The following is a 9,964-nucleotide window of genomic DNA, read 5'->3' as shown; positions in this document are numbered from 1 at the left end:
CATGGGCTTGATTTCTCTGTTCCCATGCATAATTTAGGTCAGTCTTCAGAAAACCCATGTAAATTATCCCCATTCACGGAGATTAAGGAATTTGCCTGAGGTCGCACAGTAGCAAACAGTGGGGTCAGGATTTGAGGCCAGAGCCAGACCTTTAAGTAGTAACCACATGGCACGTATTACAGGGTGTTGAAGTGACCTCACCACCCTGTGTGGTTCCTTGCCAGAATCTGATGGACTAAGGTCTGCATTTTGAATTTTAACCACCAGCTTCACATATTCTGTTGCACACTCCCCACAGATGTGAAAGATCAAAAGTTAGGCTTATTTTCCTGCTCGTTTTACGCCTGGTGGTTTTCTTTGATGGCACGTACCTCTTAATTAGTTAACCATTCAATAAATGCTGCGTATCTTTCCTCCTTAGAGTGTGTCTTGGATCCTCACAACTACCATTACTTAACCTAGTATGTCAGCAGAGCACATGGGCCTGGATTCAAATTTTAGCTCTGTCCCTCACTCACTGGCAGTCTGGCAGGGGACAGTTATAGCTTCTCTGTGCCTCCATTCATGCATTCATTCATTCACTAATTTATTGTAGGTTTCAAGAAAGCAACAGTGAATAAAACAGACAAGATACCTGCCTTCCCAGAGCTTACATCCTGGTGAGGACAGACAGTAAACAAAATAAATAGTATATTAGGAAGCGAAAGTGCTATGGAGAAAAATAAAGCAAGGAAACAAATTCAGCAGTGTGTAAAATTGGAATTAATTATACCTTCCTCAAAGGACTGAGGATTAGAGACAATCGAGATGACACACAAAAAGTGTATGGCACAATACAGAGACTCAAAAGAAGATGTTTTTAAGACTCACTGCTTTTTTCCTGCACAGAGCTGTCTCGCTGTTGCTTTGAGTCTCATCCTGGCCCTGTCGCCCAGCCTCACAGGAAAAACTCAGAGGAGTTCTAGCAACCGGAAGAAGCACAGGCTTCCTTACTTCTGGAGGCCTTAGTTTCCTACTTAGGGTGCCGTTTATATGTGTCTACCGGTAAGTGCAGGGAAGCAATTTCAGAGATCCCGATTTCTCTGTGTGTGTCTATGTCTGCATGCACAGAGCACTCGGGCATGAGTTTTTCCTGGCGTTTCCCCCTGGGAAGCTGCTTGAAAGTAAGTCTTTCGGTTATCCATATTTGGTTGGCTATTGGAGAAGCATTCCAACTTTGCAGGAATTTTCCTGTGTTTGAGATTTATGAGACCTAAAAGAGTTAGCATGACCTTTAATCTTCTTGGAGTAATCTCTATGAATACAAAGACATTATTAACACATCATGTAAAAATAGTTAAACAGATTTTCAGCTAATAGGGAGGGAGTGTTTTGGAAGGTCTGACTGAAAATGTAATTTTGAGGCATATTCCAGATTCACTTTTAGAGGTCCCAGGGAGGCCCTGAAAGTGACCGTGTCTTTCAGAACAGCTAATGCTCAATAGAATTAAACTGCATTTGAGAAATATGTTTGAAATAGTCTGACTTAAAATGAATGGCATATGGGGTTCACAAAATTCGTGCTGAGGTCTCCTGACAGATGCCTCAAAAAGACAGCAAGTTATGTCTGAACAGCAGGAGCTGTGGAATCCAATAGGCCCAAAGGACTGACAATAGGAAACTCAGGCTCTACACATGGATAGGCTGGCACAGAGAAAACCAAAAGGAGTTTCAAATATGAGCCCCAAATTAAAACTATGACTGCAGTTTGGTTTGGTATCAAACTGCTTCTCACGTGGCAGCTCCACACACCTTGCCCCAGAATGAGGGGCTGCAGGATCTGACTGAGAGCAGATTGATGATTTCCCCAAGAATGCAGGAGTGGGGAAAAGGCAGGCTAGGTTAGATGGCCACTAACAGGTAGCTGGCCTACATGCAGCAGTGCCAGAGTCACACATCCAGTGACATCTAGGGAGTGGTTGGAGTTTTTCACACTTTGCTAGAATGATGACCTGAAGAAAAATGGGAATGATTGTGAAATTCCGACCTTCGCCCCAATCAGGCTAAGCTTTTAAAAACTATGGTCTTCATCAGCTTTCTTGTGTTTTTGTTTTCCATCACCTAATAGAATGCACATTAATTTAAATTCAGTGTCCCATAGAGACTTTATCTAGAATATTCTTTTGAAGTGTTTAGCAAGAAAATTCATTTAAGGATAACAATGGTGATTTCTTCTTTCGGATGCTTTAGTCCCTTTCCTTCCAGTGGGAAAACATTCATTGATTCTTCCCTGTTATCCTTTTTTCCCACAAAGTAGGAACTTAAAAGCATATGTGTAAGAAATCCTCAGGAAGTTGGCATCTCTGTAGTACAGCCAGCCCACTAACCTGTATTTGGGGAGGAGAGAGTATTACGGCACTTTGCTTCCCAATGTACTATTTCCAAAGCTCCAGGGATGGTCCTTAGTGGGAAATTAGGCTTACATTGCCTTCCACGGAGGTGAGGAACTATATGTATTCATCTTTCCAGAGACTTCCCTTGGTCATGTCATGAAGCAGCATGTGTGCAGCATCCTGGACATTGGCCATGCTGCAACTACATGCAGAATATCTGCCTCCTTGTGTGGGCTATGTTTCCTCTGGTGACTTTTCTCCTCTTCTTGTGTTCCTTTATTTACTCAGGTGTGAGCAGTACAGATAGCTGTTGTGTAAGAGAACTAATTATTTTTCTAAGTAGGTACTATTTCCTGCCAGCCCATTTAGCCCCAGCAATCAGTGGAAATGACTATGTGTGTCCACAATACAAGGAATGCTTTAGTTCAGTTTATCCAATTTAAGAACTCAGGGATTCAATAATATATTGGTGGAGCCCAAGGGGCCTCCAAACTCCAGTCTAAGCAGTACTGCAGTTGGGCCATTTAATAGATTAATCACAAATGTTACATTTGGATATATCATGAAAACAGCAACATAATGGCTGCAATCTATTCTACACCCACAGCTTTGCAGTGTTAAATCTAACTGCCACAATAAATGCAAAGCAGATATACCATTACCACAATTTTATAGTGGGGAAGGCTGGGCTCAAATGTCAGGTAATTACACTGGAATCCAAACTCACATCTCAGTCCCTTTGAAGCCTTTCTAGTACATTCTGCTCCTTACTCAGTAAGAGTGGCCCTAAAGCATGACTTCATGCAGCCTGCTATGAATTCAACCTGTTATAAAATGGCAGTTTCTACATAACTTGTTAACATTTCACCTTACTGGTCAAAACTGGGAGTTCTGGAGTCAGACCAACCTGAATTCTAATTCTTTCTAGCCGTGTGATTCTGCAGGAACTCGCCTAATCTCCCTATGCCTCAGTGTTCTCACCTGTGAAATAGGGATAACATATCACAAGGCTATTGGAATAAATGACATCTTTGTAGAGGTAGGAAGTTTTTTTGTTTGTTTGTTTGTTTGTTTTGTTTGTTTGTTTGTTTTTAGTTTCCGGTGCACAAAACAATGTAATAGTTAGACATTTATTATTTATATCCCTCACACTGTGTCAATCCCCCTTCCCCCATCCACTATCCGTCTGATATCGCACAGAGCCGTTACATTTCCACTGTCTCTATTCCTAATGCTGTACTCCACTTCTTGTAACTATATACATAATGTATAAACTTGTAGTTGACATTCATTATTCTTCAGCTTCAGGTGTACAGTACAGTGATCAGGCATCTACATCTTCCCTGAGGTGGTGGTAGGAACAGTCTTGAAATAGTAACAATTCATTGAGAGTTACCTGTTTTTATTGTTACACACACACACCTCTTAAATGTTTATTGACCTTGCTGAAAATGGATTATAAAATGGAAAACACTACAGTGTCAGTTTTGTTCTCAGGAATAGAAAAATAATCCATATAAGATTTTGAAAAAAACAACACAAAACTTTTAAAGAACATTGTATATTGCTTTACCACCTCTTGGTTGCTGATGTAAGCAGCCAGAGATCAAAATTTCTCAATGTGCAGAGAGACCCGGATAAATTGGGGACATTGGAACGCTGGTGACTTAGGAAGGATTTCCCAGCAGTCTAGGACCTGCCTGCTGAAGCAGCAGGCACTTGCTCCCCTCCGTCGCTGCCAACTCATGGCCATTCCTGTTGGCTGCATATTCTGCTAAAAAGGAACTGCAAGTCTAGTGACCCCAATGATGTTATTATTTTCTCAGTGGTCTGGGTTCCCAGTGGCCGATGGGAGCACCCATTTACATACTGAAGCATTTAAGGCCTCCTGCATCTCAGGAGTCTGGTCCTCTGAGCAGTTCTTCCTTCCTCTGACTTCGTGCCCAGCAGGAGGTTTTCAGAAGGGGGAAGGTGGGGTGGGAGGTGAGAGTTGGGTATGAGAGCCACGCTCCCGTGATTGGAAGGAATCTTCCATTACTGGGTGAAGGCTGCTGTGCTGGAGGCCACATTGTAGCCTTAGGTAAATAGGGCACCTGCTTGGCACAGTTTCTGTAGTAATTTTTGCACAAGTAGAAGTCCAAGGTTATTTTTTATTAAATGCATGATAAATGTGCGTCTTTTGTAGTATTCCCAGCAGGTTTTTCTCTGGGCCCACCCAAAGTTTTAGATTCTTTACCCGAACCCCAGAAGTCTAAACCCTTGCTAGCTCGTGCCTGCCCTTCCTGTTTCCTCTCTCCCCCCACCCTCACTTAACTAGTTTCCCAAGGCAAAGGCTTTTATGATGGGATCGCTCTGCCCTTTTGTTATATTGTCTGTATGATAAGTAATACAGTATAACTGCCCTAGTACTCTAACGCTTTAGGGATGGATGATTAGCTGTGACATTCTTAAATATGAATCAGTACCTTAGGCTCAACTTAGTGACCTGTGGGTTTTTTTAAATTCAGCATAAAGGATGTTAAAAAATTATTTCTGTTGCTGACGTTGGTGGCACTTATGATATGTGATGGTTGAAGGAGATGTGACAGGACCTGTGGTTCTTGCATGACTAGGAAAGAGATCAGAAGGCAGCCAGCCCACCTGTGTATGTAACCCAGCCTCCAGCACTGGAGCCTCTGACCCTTGCTTCACCTTGGAGCCTGCCCCCAGTGAGACTCCAAAACCTGCTGCTGTTTATTTTGGAGCATTGCCACCTCTCCTTCAGATGGTCCTTTTGTGCGAGGTGCTGCTAATCCAGGAACTGAGGCTAGAGAGAAGGACAGTTTGTCTGACTGTACCTACTTGCTAAAACAGATGTTTTCATCTAGTTAAATTTGGTAGGAGATTTATTTTTGTAGTGAGAGTGAGGTAGAGTGCAGTGAGGATGTGACCTAAATCTGGGGCCCTCTAACCACTAAAAGCCTCTGATTTTTATCAAAATAATCTGACGTGTGTCCAACAGCCACCTTGGCTCAGAAGCAGAGCTTCTGAAAAATATAGGTGTCCAAGTCCCATCCCCAGTAATTCTGATTTACATTTTGTAAGGTGGGCCGGAGGCATTAGCATGTCAAGAGCTCCCCAAGGAATTCTAATAGTATGCACCCAGGCTGAGAACCATTGACCTAGAAGGATTCACAACATTTGTCCCCCATCATTCCCCTTGCCCAGGGAGAGGTTTCCAGCCAGACTGATGGGTCTCAACATGAAATGTTTAGAAACACCTGGAAGTACTTGCTCCTAGTCCATACCCTAACCTCCTGCTCAGGGACTCTGATTTAGAAGGTCTAGAGAGGGGTCCAGGCAAAGGTCTTTGAGTCCAGCAGCCAGCAGTGGCAACATGCAGGTGGGCCACACTTTGAGAAGCTCAGAATGTTCCAGATAGCCGGGTTCCTCAGCCCCCAGCTCTAGTCAAGTATAGACGTTTTCTTGAAGGTTACCTGGGCGGGTGACTCACATAGTACACGTTACTCATAAATATCAGGACTAACTCACAGAAAAGCGCAACATTAGATATAACTAATCTCTTGTCCCTGTATGCTTAACTCCTGGATTGGCACGGACTCTGATTTTGTTTCAGGAGGCTTGAAACTGACCCAGATCTGCCTGTCCATCCGCCTAAAAGAAAGGTTCTCTTGATAACAGCATCAAGCATTTATTGAGCACCCACTGTGTGTCTAGAACTAAAATGATTGCTGTACATATAGAAATGAGTAAGGCCCTGCTGTAACAAAGCGAGTCTTACTGGGGAGGTTAGACACATGCCCAGGTAGCTAGGATATAACAAAACAAATGCAGTACGGTAATTGCAATAGAAAGGAAGTGCTATAGGAACAAGTAGAGAAATGGGACATCGACCTTGGGTGTTGGAAAGGGTCCCAGAGTTAGATCCCTATGGATAAGTAGATTTCTCCCTTTTCCCCATTCCAGGGAGATAGGAGAAGAAAGCACCCTGGGCTACAGAGACAGCCGGCATGAACAAAGGTTTGGAGGTGAGGACATACGTGACAACTGGAGTGCAGCTGAGCAGTATGGAGGGTGCAGAATGGTGAAGAACATAGGAAAGGTACTTTAAACCTAGGTAGACATGGACTTTGGATGTCATGCTGAGGAGCTGGGGTTTTCTTTAGGCAGTGAGATGTCATCAAAAAGATATTTATACAGGGGTGTGGCATGGTTTCAGAATGTGATTCTGAGAACAAAAGGGTGAGTAGACTGGAGAGGAAAGAAACTGGAGGCAGGAAAACCAATTAGGAAGCAATTGCAATTGTCTAGGAAAATGATGCTATACCCCCACAATTGTCCTGTTCCTAAAATAATATGCTAATCATCCCGCTTTGTTTCATTCCTCTTCTTTCTGGGGCTAGGAAAATCTCTTAGTCTTTGTGTGACTCAGAATCCCTCCCTATTAATAGAAGACAACAAAACACTTTTCTTCACACAGGGAGGTACTGAGAGATCCTTGTAATTGTAGCCAGGAAAGGGGGAATGCTGTCCTAAATGCCAGTGGTATAACCCTCTCCGGGGAGAGAAACTGCCTTTTGCCCCTAACTTTCCATTATAAATATTTCAAACCTACAGAAAAGTTGAAGTTCAGTAAAGGCATCTGAAATACTCTTTGGCGGGAAGCTTCTGCCAACTTTCCCCACGCTCACTACCCTGGAAGTGGCATTTCTAACACAAGAGCCCATTGCCTTTAGGATGAAAATGCCATTGCAACACATTTGGCTACAAACACTTTTCCATTAAGTGAGATTTTGTAAAGAAGGACCCGTCTCCCCATTGTTTTTTATTACAAACAAAAGTCCCATTACTCCTGCTCAAATGGGGTAGGGGTGTAGCATGTTAGTAGAAGGAATGAAACATGGTCACTTAAGAGTTGGGTAAAATGCTTTCAGGCTGTCCTTGAGTGTTGGGTCTTGGAGTCTATCCTTATAGCAAGGGGTACCTGGTTGTGTCTTTTTCCGTCTGCTGCCGGGCCCCTTCTGAAAAATAGATCTCCATTTCACTTTCCCAGCACCCCATCAGAATTCTCTCCTCTTTTTGAAAAAGTAGCACTGGTGTCTAATCACAGAATGTACTACAGACTGAAAGTGATTTAAATTTTGCCAAAGTGACACTGTCTTCTACCTTAAAAAAAAAAAAAAAAAAATCCATACTGGATATGTCTGCTGAGTTGGTGTAAGATATTCTAAGGGATAAAAAGATAAACCGATGGGGACACTCCCCTCAAGAAGCTAACAGGTGGGGACAGTGACCTAAGAGAGAATGTTACAAAGGTAGCATTCAGTGTGCCATTAAAACAGTATCAAAGTTCAAGATTGAAAAGGACAGTAGTGTTAGATAACTGACAGTCTTTCCATCCCAGGACGGGACAATGTGGACTTACAGTGAGGAACTCCTCAGTATTTTATTTTATACATGAAAACTAAATGGTTATAGGGTGATACATTGGGGATACTAAAAACATGTATACACATGACTTGTATTCATCTTTTGTTATCGATATATATTGAGTATTACAATTTTAATACAGTTTTTTTCCTTTCTTAAAATGTGTATACATTTTTTTTGGCGTCCTCTGTATGATAAGGAGACATGTCAGGAAGACATACAAAGAAGATAATATATGCTACTTTCTGAGGTACATTTATATAAGCGATAAATGATAAGTTCTTCAAATGGAAATAGTTGCTCTGGTACAGTAAATTATTCTGATTCATTTGTTCTCTCCTAACATGCATTTCTTGGGAAACTTACGCTGACATTTGCCACAAAGCAACTGGGAGATTACAAATTATAGAAGAATAAGCCTTTTTAGTCCTTAAACACATTAGTTTTCATTTTATGGGCAGTTTAAATATCACAACATTACAGTCTGCATTTGCATGTACTCATCCATTACTGGTTAGATTTCTTTCCTGCAAAAAACTCAAGGAAAATAATTAGACTCATGGTTGTGCTGACAACACAGCATCAGTTGTAAAGGGAAGTAATAAAGATTTATCCATTTATTTTTTTTTAAACTTTTTTTTTTTTAAGATTTTATTGGGGAAGGCGAACAGGACTTTATTGGGGAACAGTGTGTACTTCAGGACTTTTTTTTTTTTTCAAGTCAAGTTGTTGTCCTTTCAATCTTAGTTGTGGAGGGTTCTGTTCAGCTTCAAGTTATTGTGCTTTATGTCTTAGTTGTGGAGGGCGCAGCTCAGCTCCAGGTCCAGTTGCCGTTTTCTAGTTGCAGGGGGCACAGCCCACCATCCCTTGCTGGAGTCGAACCGGCAACCTTGTGGTTAGAGCCCGTGCTCCAACCAATAACTGAGCCATCCGGGAGGCAGCTCAGCTCAAGGTGCCGTGTTCAATCTTAGTTGCAGGGGGCGGAGCCCACCATCCCTGCGGGATTCGAGGAATTGAACTGGCAACCTTGTGGTTGAGAGCCCACTGGCCCATGTGGGAATTGAACCGGCAGCCTTTGGAGTTAGGAGCACGGAGCTCTAACCGCCTGAGCCACCGGGCCGGCCCCGATTTATCCATTTATTAATAAAGAATGTGGCCATCGATAATTCTAATTTCTGATTCGATCTTTAAAAGTGACTTATCCGCTTATATATTTTTTTAAATGTGTAAACCACAGAGTGGGAGAAAATATTTGCAAAAGACATATCTGATAAAGACTTGTTACCCGACATAAACAAAGAACTCTTTAAAACTCACCAATAAGAAAATGAACAACTTGATTTAAAAATGGACAAGAGACTTTAATGATCACCCCATCAAAGAAGATATACAGATGCCAAGTAAGCACATGAAAAGATGCTCCACAGCTTATGTCACCAGGAAAGTGCAAATTAAAACAACAATGGCATACCACACACACTTTTAGAATGACCCAAATCGGAAACAGTGACAACAAGTACAAAATGGTACAGCCACTTTGGAAGGAAGACAGTTTGGCAATTTATAAAAAAGAACATCTTCTTATCATACGACCCAGCAATCATGCACCTTGGTATTTACCCAAAGGAGTTGAAAGCGTCCACACAATAACCTGTACACGGATGTTTCAAGCAGCTTTATTTATAACTGCCAAAACTTGGAAGCAACCAAGATGTCCTTCAGTAGGTGAAAGGAGAAATCAACTGTGGTCCATCCAGAAAATGGAATATTATTCAGCACCAAAAAAAAAAAAAGCTATCAAGCCATGAAAAGGTATGGAGGAAGTTTAAATGCATATTGCTAAATGAAAGAAGCCAATCCGAAAAGGCTAATTACTATGTGAGTCCTACATATGACATCTGGAAAGGGCAAAACTATGGAGACAGAAAAAAGATCAGTGATTACCAGAGGTTGAAGGGTGAGAGGGAGGGATGATTTGGTGGAGCACAGAGGATTTGTAGGGCAGTGAAACTATTGCGTACAATACTATAATGGTGCATACATGTCATTGTACATTTGTTAAAATCCATAGAATGTATACCACCAAGAATGAGCCCTAATGTAAACTGTGGACTTTGGCTAATAATAATGTATCAGTGTAGGTTCATCAGTTGTGACAAATG

Source organism: Rhinolophus sinicus, linkage group LG02 (genome assembly GCF_036562045.2).
Source record: "Rhinolophus sinicus isolate RSC01 linkage group LG02, ASM3656204v1, whole genome shotgun sequence".
In the NCBI taxonomy this organism is placed as follows: Eukaryota; Metazoa; Chordata; class Mammalia; order Chiroptera; family Rhinolophidae; genus Rhinolophus; species Rhinolophus sinicus.
Note: the sequence above shows the minus strand (reverse complement) of the source record.